Raw genomic sequence first — 21,173 nt, 5'->3', positions numbered from 1 at the left:
TTCGTGTTTTGTTCAGAATAAGAGTTCCTATTATTTGTTCAACATGTCGACAACATAAAAATCCTTATCAAGTAACCGAATTGGCAACCTGTCGCAGAAATAACAAGCTGTTCTTGAAAAAACACCTAATGAAGTAGCAGTTTTCAACATATTGCTGCGATGGGGCCCGAAGGTGACCTGCGGAGATGTATTCGGTGCTATGAATTGAAGTTTTAAATGTAATAAAAACGCGCGCGCCCGGTGTCGTCAGACCAGCAGCAAGCCTTGGGTGAGAAAGCCTGGCTCTGACGGAGGAGGTCTCACCCTCCATCTTGGTGTTCCTTGCAGGGCCGATTTTGGGCCGTCCTTGGCAGGGCTATCGATTTACAGCCTTTGTAATCACCCCAAGTTTTCAACGCCCTCAACAAGGGCGCGAGATGGCACCTTCAAACATAATTATGTAATACGTGTTAGAAGGTGCCCTCTGGAGCTTCAGAACTAACTCTCGACCTGTATCACTTCTACTGCAATGACAAGCTCATATTTGGGGAACCAATCATCTCGTGTTTTAGTGAAGTGGTAAACGTACAATGACATGTCATCGTCGCACCACAAACGTTAAGGGAATCGGGCTCGGCTGTCATGACAGGCGCGGTCGTGTTTAGACAGTCCAATTTTGTCTCCCAGAGCCCCCCTCCAGATACTCAGTTTTTGGTACCTCCCGTGCGAAGCTGTTTCCCTTCTTTTGCCGCCTTCCAGAACGTTCGACGACAAGGGCGTCACTCTCACTCACGAGCAGACCTGCAGCTATGGGGCGCGAGATGGGTCCCTGCTAGAGGTGCGAACACAAGGCGGCGGCGGGGTGCGGACAGCAGTGAGACGGGGGCGGCGATGCACACCAAGGGCCGTCCTAGTAATGACGAGACACCAGGCTGCCCGAGGCGGCGGCATGTGCCATCACCGCGCGCCCGCAGCATTTGGGCTTCGGGTGGGGCAGTTCCGTCAACACTTACCTCCCTCACCTGGAGCTGCCCTGATCTCGTCCTCGGTCCCACCCCCGAGGCTTACGCTCTCCCCTCGGCCGCTCACCTCTCGACAGCGCACAGAATATGGCGGGGGTTTGACATGCAGCCAGCTGCGCATTTTTTTCCTCCCTTCCAAGTCCTTGACTTTACCCGGGTGATTAAAAAAAATTATATATATATATATTCTTTTTGCCTAACCGGATCTTAAATGATGTTTATGTATTGTCGCTTCTTGCACTTCGACAGGGTATATGGTTTCTGTCGAGTAGAGGGTAAGAGCTCGGTACTCACGAAGTACGCTGACCTAAAGCTCAACTCGAGGAGTAACGTGTCCACCTAGACCCCTTCTGTTGGTGCTATAACATGGAAATCTACTAAAACAACAACAATGGCGCTCGCCAACCTGCGCGGGGACGGGCTCGTCTCCAGGCACCTGTTGAGAGGCACGTGACCGAGTCAACGGGGTAGCCGAACATCTTTCATAAAATCCAGCTCGTGGCTAGCCTAATACTTATCCTAATTACACTGGTTTTCAATCCATCTCGACAATTCTTCTCCAGCCCCGTTGATAAGGTCCTTAAACTGAATTTCACGCTTTTAAAATATTACGTCAATCATTTTTCACATGCATATCCGGAACTACACGCACTCACTCATGTTTACAGCAGCATTGGGAATACACCTGCTGTCCCACAATAAACCTGGGTTCAGTGCAGCTTCCTGAGTCCATGATGAGACAAAACTTTTCTTATGCACGGTCGCGTTGATTTCTCGAGTTCAGTTTCAATGGTTAATGTAGGATCGCGCTGCTTTCCTCATCCCACGGAACTCGTTTAAGCGACATCTTGTTCAACACGGCTCGAATACTTGTACTATGTCACGTTTCAAAATTTTCCATGAACATCGAAATCGTAGCCCGTATTATTCTGCATCTGCTCTCCATTTTGAACGCATATTTTCCACCCAGTTTCACAGCTTCACCTTTCACATCAGACTTATATGTTATGATAGTTCTAAACTTTCTAATCTCCTTCTCAATAACAACATTTTTTTTTGTATCACACTATGTTTTCATGATCAACATGGGCCTGTTAAAAAACGCATTTCCCTTGTAGTTTCTACGTAAAGCCATACTTCTGGGACAGACTGATTTTTTTTTCCTGCATGGCGTATTTTATTCAGAAACGTATGCTGATTTGGTACTGCTCGTACATTCTAGCACGTATGACTGTTAGTTATACAATCCTGCAGACATGGAACCTACAGACGAGAGCACCTAAAAGTGGGTACAATCAACAATCGTTACTGCCTCTCACTTAAGAACAATAAGACTACCAGTATCAGCACTTCTACCCACACAAGGGAGAGAAGCAGAAGCCTAAATCAGATGGCAAGATTCAATACACCAGTGTCTTTTATTACCACAGCACAAGCTATCCCGTTACGCAAGTGACAGAAAAACAGCTCCCTCTTGGCACCATAGTCGGTAAGCTCCACCTCTTGCTTCTCTAAAAGCTTAGGGAGGATGCTAGACTAAACAACCAACCAAAGTAAAGCAAAATAACTAATTGAACGGCTGTCTATTTTTTCTACTATCCAATAGCAACGTCTTTGGCGTCTTGTTTAAGATCGACCCTAAGTATTACACAGTTTGCTACGGACCAAGAGACAATTTGTCCGTGCTGATGCTAAGACCCATACCTTGCAGAGCATAAATAGTGGCAAGCTCTACTGCACTTTTTTTTTACACTTGACTGAGTCTGTCACTGTACAGTTAAAAAAAAGAACCTTTTTGGCCAAGTAAATGGCTTCTTCCACCATGTACTGCCGAAATGCTTTTTAGATCCGGACTATTCTAAAAGAAAGGACTTTCTATTGGTAATGTTTGTCGATAATTCAGAATTTCAATCAGCATCAATATCGTTCACATAGCACACGTCCAAATTTCAATCTACCCCTCAGACGCAGATTAGTTTGCCTTGTGGAGGATGTGAAAATATTTGATGTAATGCCTGAATTTCTCTTTCCTGACCTATCTGTTTATTGTTTTCAGATCAAGGCTGCTAGTTTCCTTTACCTTTAGGTTGTATTTACACATTAATGGAGAATACAACATATCAACATGTTTGAGATGAACGCAGTCCATAATGGCCTGAAATCAGTCCTGGTGAAGTAATCTAGTGCCATTCCCAATAAGTCAATCAACGCCACCACCAGCAGCGACTCCTCCACTATCGCAGAGGAGCGATAGAAACATTCCTGAAACCTATGTGGTACTACAGTTGGTTGCCCTTCTTTTGGGGCACCTGGCATGGTGTACACTGTACAGTTTCGTTTCAGGCCAGCTAGGAGTACTGAATCAGCTTTAGTTGCTGTGATGAACGATCCCAGTTTGGCAGCCTATGTGAACAGTGTCAATGACACAATTTTATTACACCCATCTGTTTGGGCATTTATCATTGTTGCCCAAAGCATTTTGATCTCCAGACATTTATAATGTGCTCTCTTGGTAAGAGTACTTTTTGACCAACCAAATGCAACATACTCCTATTATCCTTTAGTCTTCATAAGTAACTCAGGGTTCCTGCCCCCCATGGTCCTGCACTCTCCCCTTACCCGTTTAAAATCTATGAAGCCCCATTACTGAGTCTTCAATTCTATACTCGTGCAGACAACACACAAGTAATCCTATATCTTCAAAGCACGCAAGCTTGGAATTCACATGTTGTTTTGTGAATTAAGGATTGGATTTGAAATATTTGTCTGAAACTAAATTAAAAAAAAGATGGAAGATCTTTGCTATCAGGGATAGTGCAGTCCTTGGGAACAGCAATTGCTAGCCCAAAGAGATCGGTTTATATTTCACCCCAGTGGGTAAGGATCGACACCCATCTCCAGTTAGAACGTCAAATAGCCGCTGTTATCTCAGGATGCTCATATAAAATAAAAAATTGAGACATGGATTATTGCATTCCCCTTTATTAAAGGTTTACTAAGGGAGTAAGAAAGGTGCTCCAAACCATGCAGCACAACATGACCAGACTTGGGAAAGGGACCCAGATATATAGTCAAGCATTCCCTATTTGTGAGAAGCTGCAGTGGTGGCCCACTGCAAATAATAACCTTTAAAGCTCTCTCTGTATGACACGATTCTGTATGGAAATTCACATAAAATTCTGCAGAAGGATTTGGCCCGATGCATACCTTGCAGAAACTTGGTCAGATAATCTGTGCGATCTGATAAATCTAGTTTCACGAGGGCTAAAGCTGGAAGAGCCATTCGGTTCTAGGCCCCAAAGTTATAGAACACCCTTCCCACAGAACATAGATGTGCAACTATCTTACTTCCTGCAGGAAAAACAAAATTCACATACCAGGTTTTACAGTGTTTCTGTTTTGGTGATCAGGTGAGTCTACTGTTTGGCTCCTGAATCCCATAGTGGCTTGGAACCACAGTCTATAGAATGGTGAGGATGGGACAATGGATAACATCAAAGTGATAACATGGAACATCAAAGTGATAACATGGAACATCAAGTGATTGGCCAATCCAAAGAAGAGACAGCTTGTTCTAGCATACTTGGAAAGGCAAGGGATGGTAACAGCGATGATGCAGATGAAGCACTTTGGACCGGGAGGCCTGTTGCCTTTGGTGCAGGCATAAAAGGTGCTTTACCTCATACATCACATATTCTAGGGGTGTAAGAGATCCTTTAGTTTTGAAAGGAATTTTTCTCATGCAAAGCCTCAGGATCGGCTCTTGTTTGTCATGGGGACACTACTGAACACTCCTGTCACTCAGACAAACCCCAATGCACCTAATGTTCAAAACAAAATTCACATACCAGGTTTTACAGTGTTTCTGTTTTGGTGATCAGGTGAGTCTACTGTTTGGCTCCTGAATCCCATATTGGCTTGGAACCACAGTCTATAGAATGGTGAGGATGGGACAATGGATAACATCAAAGTGATAACATGGAACATCAAAGTGATAACATGGAACATCAAGTGATTGGCCAATCCAAAGAAGAGACAGCTTGTTCTAGCATACTTGGAAAGGCAAGGGATGGTAACAGCGATGATGCAGATGAAGCACTTTGGACCGGGAGGCCTGTTGCCTTTGGTGCAGGCATAAAAGGTGCTTTACCTCATACATCACATATTCTAGGGGTGTAAGAGATCCTTTAGTTTTGAAAGGAATTTTTCTCATGCAAAGCCTCAGGATCGGCTCTTGTTTGTCATGGGGACACTACTGAACACTCCTGTCACTCTGACAAACCCCAATGCACCTAATGTTCACTGCCTGTATACAACGTATAAGGCGCATACCCTCAGGAGCCCTTAGAGAGGTGATCTTTTAAGATGAAATGCTGTCAACAGTCACTGCTTTTTTAAAAACAATGTGGGATCTCTACCGCAAAACACTACTCTGTGGGAGATATATAAAGTGTATATTTCGTGCATCACAATGGGCTATATTGAAGACAGGAAAAGATGAGAAAGACAGTAGATCCCATGGACCACTATCCCTCAAGAATCTAGACAATAAAATCCTTGCTCGAATCATTGTTTACATATAATCTGCTGATGGAGAAGCAGGTCTTGCCAGAGCAGTGGAGATGAGTTCTGGGCAAGGCGACCTCTACTAACCTTTGGATCTTATACATCAGCTTCACCCTGATATCTGTACTTTCCCAGTGTTTTTAGACAACCAGAGGCCTTTGACTCCTTAGAGTGCCCATTCCTATTTGTTGTACTGTACAAGATAGGAACAAGTTCCAACATTTTAAGACTTCTCAAGTTACTTTACTCTGAACCAACGATGACGAAGCGCATTAATAGATACATGTCCAGTACATAGCGGTACAAGACATGGGTGTCCTGTTTCGTCCCTTCTTTTGCCTTGGCCACAGGGCCTTTGACAACAAAGCTAAGGGAGAGTCACCTACACAGGGTATCACTCCTGATAAAGCAAGAACTTGTTTTCATTGGGTGGGGATAAAATCATCCTTTTTGTGAAAGACCCTGAAGTAATTTTGAGGCAGTTATTAGAGAAATAGTAAGATATGGTGACCTCTCAGGCATCCAAATTAACTGTGAGAAAGATGTTCCTCCTTACCGACACAAATGTCAGACCACTGGATGAGTATCTGCTTGGATGGTGTGCTCAATCAGTTAGATTTACATGGGCATAAAGATGAACAGAGCAATGCAGTTATCCAGGATAATTATGGTCCGTTGATTGAAAAGTCAATGGAGCAAATAAACATACAGCTATTACTGCCACTGTAAATGTGGGAAGAGTTGCTGGTGCTGCCCAAATTTTCATACCTGTTCACTAATATTCCCAAGCCCCTTAAAAATATCTCTACCAATGCAAGGGTTATGTTGACTAGATTAGCTTGAGGGGGCCATAACCCCAGTTTAGGATGGAAATATTCACACTGTCATTTGGGAAAGAAATATTTTTCCAGTTCTCGAGAGGTACTCCGATGCTGCGTAATCTCGCTTTCCACAGTTCTGGTTTGACTTGTGTTTTATACGCTACATTTAACCACTGAAAAAGATCAAACAGAGCTATATGACATTAGAACGATCATTGTAATCAAGATTCCGAAGCCCAGCTAATTTTATATAACCAGCGCTACTAACAGGTCGATATGGACTATGGCCTGAGAGGCTGGTCAATTAATTTGCCGGCTTTTCAACATGCCTACAATCCGGCTCTGCCACCGACACTATATAAGGTCGTGATAAATGTATGGAAAGGGCAGATCTGAAGCATTTACAACAACTAGTTACTAATGGCAGATTGCTGCCTTTGGAGCAGTTTCGCGTGAAATAGACTTCTCATGGCTCTGTAGAGCTTTATGTATTTTAGAGTTCGCCATGCAGTATCTGCCAGATGGCCTTCGTTTTCAATTGAAACTGAAGAGTTCCTTCTGCTTAACCATATCATAAATCCTTGGTCACTAGACTGTATAGTAAATATACACACCAAACCTACTACATCAACAGATAATATTGTGCTTAATAAGTGGGAACGAGACCTGGGGACTCTGAAAGGATTAGCACGCAGTCATGTCATTGCACGCAAACTAAATTCGTCTTCATAAATTACAGGTATAATTTGCTTTACTTTCATTTTTTGAACTAACTGTACTGTATCCCTGGTTTTCTGCAAAAATTATCCCTCTAGATTTTCACAGTGTGCAAGATGTTTGCAGGACCTGCTAGTTTCTTCCCCTTGGAATAGGACTGCCCTCTGCTAAAGGTATTCTGGATAGCTATAGCGCGACACAGTTAAGAAGGTTGTAGGTACACATATTCAAGGTACATGTACATTTGTGATGTATGCTCATGAGTCTCTGCTCTAATTCGCAACTGTGCCTACCGCATATTTTCAACTGCTTGCATTTGTTAATGGGTGTCTAAATATGGGTATATTTTATTGTGCAGTTAATTAAAACAATTACAAAAAAGATATATGAGCATCGTTTATAAGCAATAAAACATTAGTTTAAAATAAGCTTATGACCTCAATTAAAAAGTGCACATTAAGATCAAGGAGTGGATCTCCTCCCCCAACCTTGATGACCCGTAGTGTTGTTTCTTCATTTTTATCGGTTGAGGTAAACAGCAGTTCGTAAGGCCGTGATCAGTGCATGTTTGTAGTGCATAGTCCCGTCTCAACATTCATTGGTTTATACAAGGGTAAATAACCTTTTGATATTTTTCTTTGGAGCTTGTATGTGCAAAAAAAATGCTTCAAAATTGTATGCTTACGGGGGCGTGGCTTCGCGGGCGAAGATGGTGGACGCAGCCTTCTAGAGCTCCCACCAGCCCGACATCCATCTGACGACTTATCCTGGCTCCCAGACCTGATCTGCAGCCCACACCCGTGGTAATTGTGACTGTCAGCGGGGGGTGTCATCCGGTGCAGAGTGTGGCGCTCCCGGGCCCTCCGGAGCGGTGATAGCGGCGGAGGCGGCCTGCGGCCTGGTCCCGGTGAGTGCAGCCGGGGCCTCAATTTTGGCGCCTCCCGGACGGGAGATCCTCGCGCGGGCCCGCCGCACTGACATATAATCCTGGCCCTGTGCCCCTGATCAGCGGCGGAGCTGCAGGCGATGCATCGGAGCTGCCCCCTACTGCAGGTGTGATGGCCCGTGCAGCGGGGACGTCCAAGGAGAGCTGCGGCCTACACGGGGCACAAGAGACCGGGACCTCGAGTTTGGAGGCCCCCGGCTGCGAGTGGTGATGCCCTGCGGCGGCCTGGGCGGCGAGGTGGAGGGACCAGTTGCGCTGTGGCCCCCGGGGCGCGACCCTGCCCAATGAGCCTGGCGTAGCACTGCCGCTCTTCCTTGGACCCCGGGCTGGTGGATGGCCTGAAGCTCCTGCGGGTGTAGCACCCGAGCCCTGGGAAGCCCTGCAGCAGTGCCAGTGGCGACGACGAGATGGAAGTGAGTGATTCCTGGGGCCCCAACTGTGTGTGTGGACGAGGGGGAAGGGGGGCCGCGGCCCGCAGCTGCAGTGCCCGAGGGCTACCCAGGACGATTGGACTGTACAGTGAAGGGGCCCCTGCAGTCCAGGGCCTGCAGCCGGTCGCTGAGTGGCCTGGAGTGGAGCCACGAGGCCCCCCTGTAGAGCAGAGTCCAGACCAGGAGTCCTACAGCGAAGGGACAGGGTCCGGCCGAGACCACGCTGTGTACCTTCAACAGGAGGGCGGAACTGCATAAGGACCCGGGGTGCCCCTCAGCAAAAGAGGACGACAGTGTGGAGGAGTTGTGTACCCGGGGGCAGGAGAGACTTTAGCGTGGTGTAGCCTTGGTCACTATCGGTGGTGCGGGGTGTCTGAGCTGCGGCAACTTGCTAACGAACTGAAGAAAACATCCTCCCGGTGCGCCTCAGACATGACCAGGCGCGGAGGGACCAGCGGGCCCGCCAAGCAGGGGCCCATTGATAAATTCACCGGGCCGAGTGGGGGGCCTGGGGAATCTAGAAGCGGTCAGGGGACAGGGCCGGACAACGCAGCGCTCATGGCAGCGATCACTCAATCCAGGGATATGCTGGACGCCAAAATAGGAGCGGTTTGGGCAGATGTGACCCTGCTGCGTCAGGACCTGAGCAATGCGGTGACACGTATCACAGAGGCGGAATCCCGAATATCGGTTGTGGAGGACGACGTGGGGACCCTAAAGCAGAAAGTGGCGGTGATGGAAAACATTCAAAAAGGCCTTGCGCTCAGAGCGGAGGATGCCGAAGGGCGGGCGCGCAGGAATAACCTTCGCTTTGTGGGTTTTCCCGAAGGATGTGAGATGGGGAATATGGAACGCTTCTTGTCCCATTGGCTGGAGAGCTGGCTCCCTCCGGATGTTCTATTGCGCTGTTTCGTGATAGAGCTCGCACATAGAGCCCTGACGCAGAAGCCACCTGTCGGGGAGAGGCCCAGGCCGGTGATAGCTAAGATTCTGAATTTCCATGACAGAGACACTATCTTACGAGAGGCGAGGGCAAAGGACTCTCTTCTATTCGAGAATCAGAAGATCATGATCTTTCCGGACTATACCAGAATAGTGCAACAACAACAACACTCATTTACAGCTGCCAAGGCGAAATTACGAGGTCTGAAGATCCAGTATTACATACTTTATCCGGCCCGCCTACGGGTGGTATTCCAGTCACGGACCCACTTCTTTGATACACCGGAGGAGGTCTTCAAATGGACGGATGAGACAGTGAGGGTCAGGCCGCATGCCCAACCGGGCCTGGACCCGGGTCAGTCGAGGGGCCCATCGCAGGAGCGGGGTGACCAGAGTGTCCAGGGCAAGAGGAACAGGAAATCTAGATCGCGGAAGCGCTCCTCTTCTCGCAGTGGAAAACAGGACGGGGCGCCTACTGACTCTGACCACTCCGGAAAGGATCATTGAGGGACTTCAGGGGGGCAAGTTTGTCTGCGGATGTCGCGGGCTCCTGCTGATCTGACAATTGAAGACTAAGTATATAGCCACATCTCGCTTTACATACTTGTGATTGTGTGGGGCTGCGGGGTGGGGTTCGGGGAGCTTTTATGCAGGGGCTACTTGCCTCCTACACGAGTGGGAATTGGCGGGGGGGTTCTTTTTGGTTGAGTGGGTAGTTGGGATCCATTGGTATAGTTGGCCTTGGGCGCTCTGTTTTGGTCCCGAGGTTGCCCATGCCGTGACAGATACTTCAGAGTTCTAAGAGGTATAGGGGTGGGTGGCAGGGTAAAGGGGACAGGGAGTTGAGGGGAATGTTCTGGGGGGGTGTGGGTGGGGGGGTCAGGGGAGGTTGGTGGGGGGAGCACGTGATTTCTAATGCCTTGCTACTGACTGTGCTGTGCGCCTGGGCCTGGTGCTTTTGTGTTGTGTTCCATTGGATCATGGCTGATGCATCAACTCCGGGGCTCCCCAGGGAGTCCATGCGCATACTGAGTTGGAATGTTAGAGGGATGCTGGATGAAATTAAGAGGGGGGCGATTTTGCAGTGGGGGAAGAGGGAAGCAGCAGATGTCTTACTGCTACAAGAGACGCACATGATGGGGACGAAGGTGCTTAGCCTGCAGCGATTTGGTTACCAACAGGTTTTTCATGCTGGGTTTTCCAGGGGCTCCAGGGGGGTCGCCATCTTGGTCCATTGCAGGTTGGCTTACGTTCATGAGAGACAGTGGATAGACCCGCAGGGCCGGTACGTCTTTGTGAAGGGAATGGTGGATACGGAATCTGTTGTGTTTGGGAGTATATATGCCCCCCCCCCCCGTTACAGTGGTCCCTGGCTGAGAGGTTGCTTGCGGTGTGGGCGGAAATCCCGGAGTCCCTAGCAGTGCTGGGAGGAGATTGGAATGATGTGATGGATGTGCATATGGACCGTCGGAGACCGCGGGAGACGCTGACTGCTGCTGCCCCTACCCGGCTGAGTGCGATGGTGGAAGGGTTGGGCTGGGTGGATGTTTGGCGACACATGCATGCCAAGGCCCGAGAGTATACCTATGTTTCTGCTGGGCAAGGTTCCTTCTCGCGACTAGACTATGTTTTTGTGCCCTGTGCGTTTCTGAGTAGAGTGCGGGAAGCAGGTATCTTGCCTAGGGGGTTGTCTGACCACTCCCCGGTGGCCGTGGATATTGAACTGCATGGGAAGAGACAACCGTTCCGGTGGAGGATGTCTTTGTGGCACCTTCAGCAAGCTGAATATGTACAGCACATGCGTGGTGCGATTGCCCACTACTGGCAGGAAAACCTCAGGGCTCGACAAATCTGAAAAATTGTACTAGTCCTGCAGGTCTAGTTACTTGGAAAATCCCCTCGACCCAAGTGCAACCTACTTGACCTCTGTCTGTGAAATCGGAGCAAAAGTAACAAGTTAACAAGATTTAAAGGCATCATTATTGCTTAGCCCCTTTGTGAGCAATAAAAATGCCTTTAAATCTTGTTATATTGTCACTTTTGCTCCGTTTTCCAAGACGGAGGACAAAAGTTAGTTTGTCTTCCTACTCGCCAGAAAGGGCGAGTAGGACCTAAAAATAGCTCGCCCTCATCCATTCTCCCTCGCAAATGCGAGCGGGCGAGTGGATTTGTCGAGCCCTGAACCTTGTAGCGGACATAGATGTGACGGTGGTCTGGGAAGCCATGAAGCCCACATTGAGGGGAATCGACATAGCGTGGTGTGCGGCGGCCCGTCGCCGACGTTGGGAGGCCATAGTTGCAGCCGCGGCGCATGTGGAAGTTCTGGAGCGGCGGTGTCAGAGAGAGGGAGATGATGTGGCGGTGCGGCTGCTCCTGCAGGCGCAACAGTCCTATGCGTCCGTGTTGATGGATGAGGCCCGACAGGCGTGGCTGGCCACGCGGAGTAGGGTATATCAGTGGGGAGACAAGTCCTGTACTATGCTCCATAGGTTATGTCAACGTACCCTGCAGCCGCTTACGTTGCCAGGACTCACGGATGGGGACGGTGTCACGATAACAGACCCGGTTGAATTGGCAGCTAGTTTTGCCCGATATTATGCGGGGCAATATGCGCCGCAGGATTGCCTTCCGGCTGATGCGGTCGATAAATTTATTGCCGACCTGCCCCCAAAGGCAGTCTCCGATGAGACGCGAGCAGCATTAGCCCTCCCTCTTACGGCGGTGGAGCTGGGTGATGCCCTGGGGCAGCTCAACACAGGGAAGGCACCCGGGCCGAGCGGCTTCCCGTGTGAATTCTACAAGAAATTCCAACTCCAATTGGGGTCCCATTACAGGACTGCGCTGGAGGCAGCGCGGAAGCTGGGTCGGCGGTGGTGGTTTTTCAGAAGCCGGGTAGGCCGCCTGACCGACATGACTCTTATCGCCCTATATCTTTTCTCAATATTGAAGCTAAACTGCTGGCTAAGGCGTTGGCGAATCGTCTTCTCCCCTACGTAGCCGATCTGGTCCACCCAGATCAGGCTGGCTTTATGCCGCGCAGGAAGACGCAGGACAATATTAGACGGGTGCGGACGGCTGTGGACGCAATGGGGGCCACTGGGGAACGGGCAGCCCTACTGTTGGCGGATATCGATAGGGCATTTGATTCTGTGAGTTGGACCTATCTGTTTGCTCTCCTGCCTCATCTTAATCTAGGCCCAGTGTTCATCTCGTATCTCAAACTGCTATATACTGACATTACGGCTTCCGTGTGCGTCTCCGGAGCGGTTTCAGAGAGGTTTCCAATCGGTCGGGGGACCCGTCAGGGGTGCCCACTGTCCCCGTACTTATTTGCGCAACCATTGGAGCCCCTGGCCTCTTGGGTACGCATCGACGCGCAGCTACGGGGCTTCGTGTGGGATGGGGGACTCACTGACAGGATCGCACTCTATGCGGACGACGTCCTCTTCTTCCTCACGGACTTAAACAGATCGGGCCCCCGAGTATTGGAAATCATGCGCATATTTGGAGAGGTATCGGGCCTCTATCTAAACCCGCGCAATTCCACCCTATGGGTGCTGGGTGACGGGGCAGGTGCGGGCTCTTGGGCGTCGGCCTTGCAGGTGGCGGCCGGGGGCATGATGTATCTTGGCGTGTTCCTGGCCGAGTCCGCGGCGATCTCATGGGAGCGCAACGTGATACCGGTATGGGAGAGGGGCCAGACGGACATTAAAACGTGGTCCCGGATGCCTCTTACTATATATGGTAGGTCTGCGATCTTTAGAATGGTCGCACTTCCGCGCCTTTTATATCAGCTGCTGAATCATCCGCACCGGATCGCACCTCAGTGGTTCCAGCAGGTCAATTCTGTCCTAGGCCGCTTCTTGTGGGCTGGGGGTGCCGCCAGGGTGGCACTGCGTACATGCTTCCTATCCACATATTGTGGTGGTCTTGCTACGTCGGACGTACTGTCGTATTATCAGGCCTCCCATTTATTAGTACTGAATGAATGGTGGTACGGAGATGGAGGAGACCCGGCCTACGCTCTGGAGCGCTCGCTGATGGGTGACAACACGCTGCACACGATCTTATCTCGGCCAGACTGCGGAGGCGACTGCCATGTGCCACACAAGTGGTTTTTGCGATTTGGCGACAAGCACTGCGTCGCATGGGCTGGTGGGGAAGATTGACGGCAGAGACCCCGTTGTGGAATAACGGGCAGCTCCCCTCGCTGGTTGGGTTTGGCGGATGGGATTCTATTGGGATCTCTTTGCTGGGAAATGTTATGACCGGTGTAGCCCTCAAGTCATTCCAGGAGCTTAGGGACGAATTCCATATGTCCAAGACCCAATTTTCAGATACCTGCAGTTTCGTCACGCGCTCGCGCCTAGTTTAGTAGGCTTGGAGTCGCTGCCGGAGTTCAGCCCCATGGAAGCGAAAGTTTTCATGGGAGACCTCGGAGATAAGAAGGTGTCCCGTATTTACCAAACACTAGTCACTCACTGTTCCTCTTCCCTACTTCCATTAAAGGAAACCTGGGAAAGGGACGTCGAACCCCTGGATGAGGATGATTGGAGGGAGGCCTTGGAGTCCCCGCGTTGGACTGCTATTGCGGTACGACTCCGGTTAGTCCAATTTAAATATTTGCATAGGGCTTAGTATACACCGGAGCGGCTGTGGAAATCGGGCCTGATTGTGTCCCCGGAGTGCCTGCGATGTGGAGCTGAGATGGGTACTCTGCTGCATACTGTATGGTCTTGTGCTGGCCTGACCAGGTTCTGGAATGGTGTATGGAGCTGTCTGTCAGAGGTACTGGGATGGGATCTTCCCCGTACCCATCGTTTGGGCCTTCTCCATGTGCTGGAGGGCGTGGGAGGGAATATCTACAAACATCACCTCTTGCTACTGGGTCTAGTGGTGGCCAAACGGGAATTGGCACGAGCATGGAAGAATGAGCGAGCACCCTCACTGAACACATGGAAGGCAGGGCTGGACTATTTTATGGGGCTGGAGCGCCCAGTGTTTGAGGCCAGAGGATGCACCCGAAAACATTACAAAATTTGGAAAAGGTGGGCCGACTATAGGGGTTTAACTCTGGAGCCTCCAGCAGAACCTGAAGATGGTCTGGATTTGGACGATGGACTTCAGGCCTAGGGAGGCGCATGGTGCCTGGCATGATACAAACAGTTACTGGAGGCTTACTGCGATCACGTGCACTGGGTTAGGGAGGGATAAGGGGTGGGTAGGGGGGTTGTTGGGTAGCTGTGGGAGGTGGGGGAAGATAGGGGGGGTTGTTCCTTTTTTATTGATTGGGTTTGCAAGATATTGAGACATGTGTTGATATTTGGCAGCGATCTCCTGACTGTGGAGAGCTGTGTATATGCCTTTACCTGATCAATCAATAAAAATTTGTTGTGGAAAAATTGTATGCTTAAAAACAAAGTCACAGATGTGAGCGCAAAAGATTGACAGGTCGTCGCCATCTCTGTTCCAGCTGTTTTAATCGAAGATCTGCTGCAGTTAAAAAATGTTCAATTAGCAACTTAATTGAATATCATAGACTAAGAATCTTGAAAGGACTGCTTGTCGGCACGTCCGTATTTGGTTTTTGTTAAAAATGGGTCTAAGAAGTGACCGGCGTTCCCGCATCAGCTCAGGGCAGATGGTAATGATGTGGACTATGTCCTCCTCTCCTTCCCTGCACAGGCGGCACGTTGCTGGCTTAGGCGGGCGCAGCCAAGGTGGCACATGGTATGCTGTTGGTAATACTCCTAACCTAAATTTCAAAAACTTCTCTTTGGTGGCTTTAGAAAAGTTGGCGAGTAGATAAGCTTGAGGAGTCGCTTTACTGTAAGATTGAATAGTGAGCCAGCCATGTGGACGCTCCGCCAAAGCTGCTATGTCTTGTAAAATGGACTCTTTTTTTAACGATTTTGTTCACAATTTTTTGGCATTTGTTAATGCACTTGTGTAATAATCAATAAAATCAAATAAATAGAAAAAAGCAGAGTCCTTGTGTTAGAAGACTCAGTGCATGTTCTTGACTGACAGATGACAGGATATTTTCCTTACTAGGTTCACTTCCCTCAGCGCAATGCTCCACAGAAATATTAGTCGACTTTGGCTCAGCCTCTGGATACAGGATAAATGCTGAGAAATTGGGGCTGATGACAATTCATTTTTCTGATTTCGAAATGTGCAATCTGAAAGACAGTCTCTTCACTTTTGCAATAAGTTAGTTACTTCCACAGGGATCGATCTAGCTCTCCCCTACTGAATAGATATTACGATGCCTAAATTCTGACTCTGCTTCAGAACGTAGAAAGGGATAGGGAGTGACATCTGTATATTTTATATTTCAGCCTGATCTCTGCAATTTAAGTTAAAGTTATTCAGAGACTATAGTTCTTTGAAACCCCTCATGATTCACATTAAAAAGCAGGTATCTTAATACCGCCAGGCTTTACTGCTGAAGATAATGCTCCGGGTAAGCCTCTCCATATTTCAGGGAAGCTTAAAAAACAGAAGAGGTGCAGAGTCTCTCAGGAGAAACAGATTATTACAGCGAGGCCAAACTGCATTCTCAGTGAATGGTCTCAGAGAAAGTCTAGTAAACACTTTGTGCATACTGACCTAGCCACAGTAGAAAGGTCACCCTCGGACATAATATGGCTTCCTAGAAAGCACATACCTAAGAAGAGTCCACTAAACACTTTGTGCATACTGACCTAGCCTCAGTAGAAAGGTCACCCTCCAACGTGATGTGGCTTCCTAGAAAGCACAGACCTCAAAAGCTGTATTATATTTTATTACCTAGCACTTTACTTGAGGTCTAGGAATCTTTGGTAATTGGATGTAAACTAATTGTATTGTATTGTATATTGCTCTTATATAGCACAGACTGCCACCCTACGGGTATCCTGGCGCTTTAGAAAAAAACCAAATCTGATGGAAACGGCAGATAGAGAGGCTGGGTAGTGGGCACCAAGGTCTCAGACTTTGGCAAATATCCAGGTCTTTAGGCTCTTTCTGAAACCTATCAGAGAGTCGGCTTGCCTGATGTTCTGAGGCAGCTCGTTTCACAGCAGAGGAACTACTGTACAGAAAGCCCTGCCTCCCATCCTAGATCTCTTAAATCTGGTAGTTGTTACCAGACTTAGACTGGAGGAGCAAAGAGACCTAGTGGGCTTGTACCATGTGAATCTTTCCTGCATGGGTAGAGAGCCCCTGCTGTGTAAAGCTCTATAGACAATACACAGAGATTTGAATGTGACTCTGTCCCTTATAGGCAGCCAGTGGAGGTCTCTCAGAGCCATTGTGGTAGAGGAGCTACGTGGTCTATTGAGTGCCAGCTTGGCCGCTAGCGACTGGACTCTCTGCAGCCTCTGCAAGATATATAGAGGAGCACCTAAATATAGGGAATTGCAGTAATCCAGTCTGGAGAAGATTACACTCCTTACCACCAGGGGTCTGGTCTCATCAGGTAGGAGAGGAAGAATCTGTCGGAGTGCTTTTAACAGGCCGAAGCAAACTCTGATTGTTTTGTTAGTTTGCGATACCATTTGGAGATTTTCCTCAAACAGTACTTCCAGGTTGCGCACAGTCTTAACTGGGACACAAAGATCAGCCCCGGGGAGAACCTAAGCTCGCACGGTAATTGCTGATACAGTTTAACCGTCGAGCAATAGACTACCTCCGTTTTCCCTTCATTAAATTGTAGTGAGTTTGTGTTAAGCCAACCGGAGACACAACACATGCATTCCTGGATTGTGTCTGTAGACACAGCATGTTTCCCTTCAAGGGAAAACACCAGTTGGGTGTCGTCAGCGTAATTGATCAGGTCGATCCCATAAGATTTTATAATAGGGCTCAAGGGCCGCAGATATATATTAAAAAGGATAGGACTGATCGACAAGCCCTGTGGTAAGGTAAGATAATATTTTATTTGTATATGATTAATTAAAATCTTTACAAAAGTATTAAAGCCATATGACAATAAAAAATTATTTAACTTTTTTAAAAAAAATGCAACAATTACTGTGGTCAATTTAAGGTTGTTACTAAGCCCCAATGAGTCTTTCAAGTGTGGTTGAGTCTTTCCTTTGTTAGATCAAAGAACTTCACAACCTGGCAGTTCAGTTTGATGTTGCTAGTGGTGAAACACAGTTTAACTGCCTGCCTACAAGTCCGTACAGCATGTAGTAGAGTGGTGTGGCTCACTGGTTAGAGGTGGCAGACCCAGAAGCAGAGGTCGGCCCGGGACCAGGGTTCAATTCCCGACGCGGCAGGGTCTTGGGCCATGGTCAGCGGACTCGATAATTCTCGCCTCGGTGCCTACTCCAACCATGGGTCCCACTCAGCAACTCTGGGCAATAGCTTGCTTAATCTCTACTAACGGCCCCATCAGCGCCGGGGATGCTTGTCTTCACCTTGGAGATGCCCAGGAGGGACCATCTCACAGGGAAAGCCAGGATGGGTTCCCCAGCGGTATACAGCGCCGGGACGCCCCTTTGCTGGGGCAGCTGTGCGCTTTACAAGTATACAACCTTTAACATTTAACATTTAACATCTAAAAAATGGTAGCAGCCCTGTGGCACTCCATGGTGAACCAGAGACTTGGGGGAGGCATACGGAGTCATGGTCACTACCTGTTGTCTACCAGACAGGTATGATTGTAGCCATTTCAAGGCGTTGCCTTTCACACCCAGTTTCTCCAGTCTGCTTAACAGATCTGCATGGCTTACCGTGTCGAATGCGGCCGACATATCCAGTAACACTAGTACTGATGAGTTCCCATTGTCGGCTCGCATTCGCAGTGTGTTCAACATGGCTGCCAGTGCAGTTTTTGTCCCGTGACCAACCCAAACTGATCCCTATCCAGAAAGCAGTTATCTTTGAGATAACTTGACAAAGACCTGCTAACAACCTTCTCCAAGATTTTTATAGGGTAGGGCAGGAGAGATATAGGCCTGAAATGATCTGGAATTGATGGATCCAGCGATTGCTTCTTGAGTAAGGGAGTTACCACTGCCTGTTTTCATACCTCCGGCACTACTCCTTCCTCCAGGGACTGGCAGCAGATCAAACGCATCCAGGGAAATAACTCTGGACCATACTCCTTCCAGATCTTATGAGGAAGGGGATCTTGAGGGGACCCAGAGGATATGCTGAGCGCAGAGCTATAAAAAGGCTCTTCTGTGAGAGGTGGAAAACTCTCCATGGACGATACTACCCATGGTTCCTCCTCTACCATCTGAAAGAGTGTGTCTTGACTGCTAGCCTTGCCCTGAGCAAGCCCCCCCACAATTTTGGCGATCTTTTCTTCGAAGAAGAAGGCGATTTTGTTGCAAAGTTTTTGAGTTGCAACCACCCTATTGCTCGTGCAGGCGGGGCTGGAGAGAGTTTTTGTGCTATTCGAAGATTGATGTATAATGGTGGCACATAAAAGTGCCTTTGTTTTGACGACGGCCCCTTTGTATTAAGTCTGCGCTATCTTTAGCAGTCCCTTATCAGACTCTAAATAGAGTCTTCGCCACTTCCTTTCTGCCAGTCTACACTGATTACGTAATAATTTCAGCTCCTCACTAAACCAGGGGGCTGAAGGTTTCCTTCTGTTCTTTATCTTTTTCAGGGGGACAAATTTATCAAGGGTCTCAGTAATATGGTTACAGTAAACATGATAGTTCTGGCCCACCTAGTCACCTGAAACAAAAAGTGTCTGATTGAAAAAAGTAGGGTTTGTTTTATCTTTTGGTAATTTAGACCAGTCCCTTCCCTTTCGATAAGTTGCAGGGCAGGTATTTTTATTCCCATAGATAGATACAGTGATCTGAAAGTGAATCAGGGAATGGTCAGTCCAGCATTGGGGTATAATGCCAATCACCTTTGTCTCAGTCTGATTTGCGAACACCAGGTCCAGTACATGTCCACCTGAATGGATTGGTTCCAATATCAGCTGATCAAGGCCACAATTATCGCATATGTGTTGTAGGTCCTTCAGGTGACTCCCTAGGGTCCCGTTGTCCCATAGGTTAAAATCCCCTAAGAGCAGCAGTCTGGAATGGGTCAGAGCAAGTGCGGCGATAGTGTCAAACAGTACCTGGTACTGCGTGTCCAGGCCTGGAGGCCTATAACAGATCATCCCGGTTAATATTCTTCCTTTCTTTTCTTGCAGGGTAAAGCCCAGCAGTTCTATCCCTGCGACCTCGTCAATCTGTAGGGGAGCAAAGTTCCACCTATCTTTATAAATAACCCCGACCCCCCCACCTCTTCCCTGAGGCCTGGGTTTATGAAACCTCTTATACCCACTCGGGCAGGCAAGACCCAACTCAACAGAGGAGTCCTTACAGGTCCAGGTCTCTGTAATGAAGAGAACATCCAGGTCCATATCTTCCAGCAGGCTCGACACCTCCTGATGGTGTTTGACCAGGGATCTGCTATTAATGAGACCACACACTAAGACAGGGGTCTCCAAACCGGTCCTAGAGGGCCGGATCCATGCCAGATTTTTTTGGTTAACCCCATTGAGATACATGTAGTAATTTTAAAAATCTGGCATGGATCTGGCCCTCCAGGACCGGTTTGGAGACCCCTGCACTAAGATAACAGATGTCTGTGCCAGATCTATTTGAGGCCCGCCGCTTACCTTCTTTCCCATACTCAGTAAAGCCTCCTTAGAGTACTTTAATCTGGCAGCATTATTGGCACTAGGCTCGGCCGGCGCGCGGACGGGCGCAGACAGGCTTATCTCTGGCGCATCTCCGGCGCGTCGCGGCCCGCATTCGCTGCGCGCCTGCATTAGTCTGCTTAAATAGACAGGCAGTTGCAGGCAAGCCAAACACTAGAGCGCTAACAAAGATGGCGCAGGGTGATGTGTATTCCCCGAATCCCGCTAAAGCAGCGGAGTGCGTTTGAAAGGTAATTTTTATGGTGCGAGTGAGCGGTCGTGAATTGTCCAACAACTAAAAAAGTATTTTAAAAACAATGAATACAACTTCAAAGTCCCGCTAAATCTCCCGTTGTTAATTTTAATTCTAATTTCCAGTACCTTGTGGCAACAACAGTACTTTTAGCAGCAATGAACCAAGTACAGATAAAAGTTAGGTAGAGCTCATGCGAGCACCACCAACACAAAGCGCTTCGAGACTGTTTTTTTCCGAGATGGACGCGCGCCAGCACTGCCCCACCTAAATAGACAGGCAGTTGCAGGCAAGCCAAACACTAGAGCGCTAACAAAGATGGGCGCAGGGTGATGTGTATTCTCCGAATCCCACTAAAGCAGCGGAGAGCGTTTCAAAGGTAATTTTTATGGTGCGAGTGAGCGGTCGTGAATTCTCCAACAACTAAAAAAGTATTTTAAAAACAATGAATACAACTTCAAAGTCCCGCTAAACTAATGGCTTATCCTTATACACAGACATTGATACATTTTAAGAGGGAGTTATCTTTACCTAGAGAAGAATTAGTATTCAGATTCAGAAAATGGAAGGACGTTGATTGCCATATTTTAAAGCCACATATTTGTCTAGCGCAAAGTTTAAAGCGATACAAAAGGGGATGATGGACGGACCGTTTGAGCAAATCAAACACTCACCCTCAGTCAACTGATCTGGGTTTAATCCAAGCGCAAAGTTTAGACATTTGAAAATTGTAAAACATAATTTGTCTTGTCTGAGGGCCAGCACCTTTAGGACTATGTTTTGCATCCCAGGATTAGGACACTTGTAGTGCGGCAGCTGACACTGTTTGAGAAGAAACCAACAGCCTTTGA

At 48.2% G+C, this 21,173-nt stretch overlaps 1 protein-coding gene across 2 annotated transcripts in view; it reads right to left on the bottom strand.

Moving 5' to 3' along the window:
* Positions 1 to 21,173, bottom strand: part of DNMT3A (DNA methyltransferase 3 alpha) — a 1,977,379-nt gene that overhangs the window by 1,722,057 nt on the left and 234,149 nt on the right. The window lies entirely within an intron of this gene.

This window comes from Lissotriton vulgaris, chromosome 6, assembly GCF_964263255.1.
Source record: "Lissotriton vulgaris chromosome 6, aLisVul1.2, whole genome shotgun sequence".
Taxonomy (NCBI): Eukaryota; Metazoa; Chordata; class Amphibia; order Caudata; family Salamandridae; genus Lissotriton; species Lissotriton vulgaris.
The sequence above is the reverse complement of the archived record's forward strand: the minus strand, read 5'-3'. Positions and strand labels throughout refer to the sequence as shown.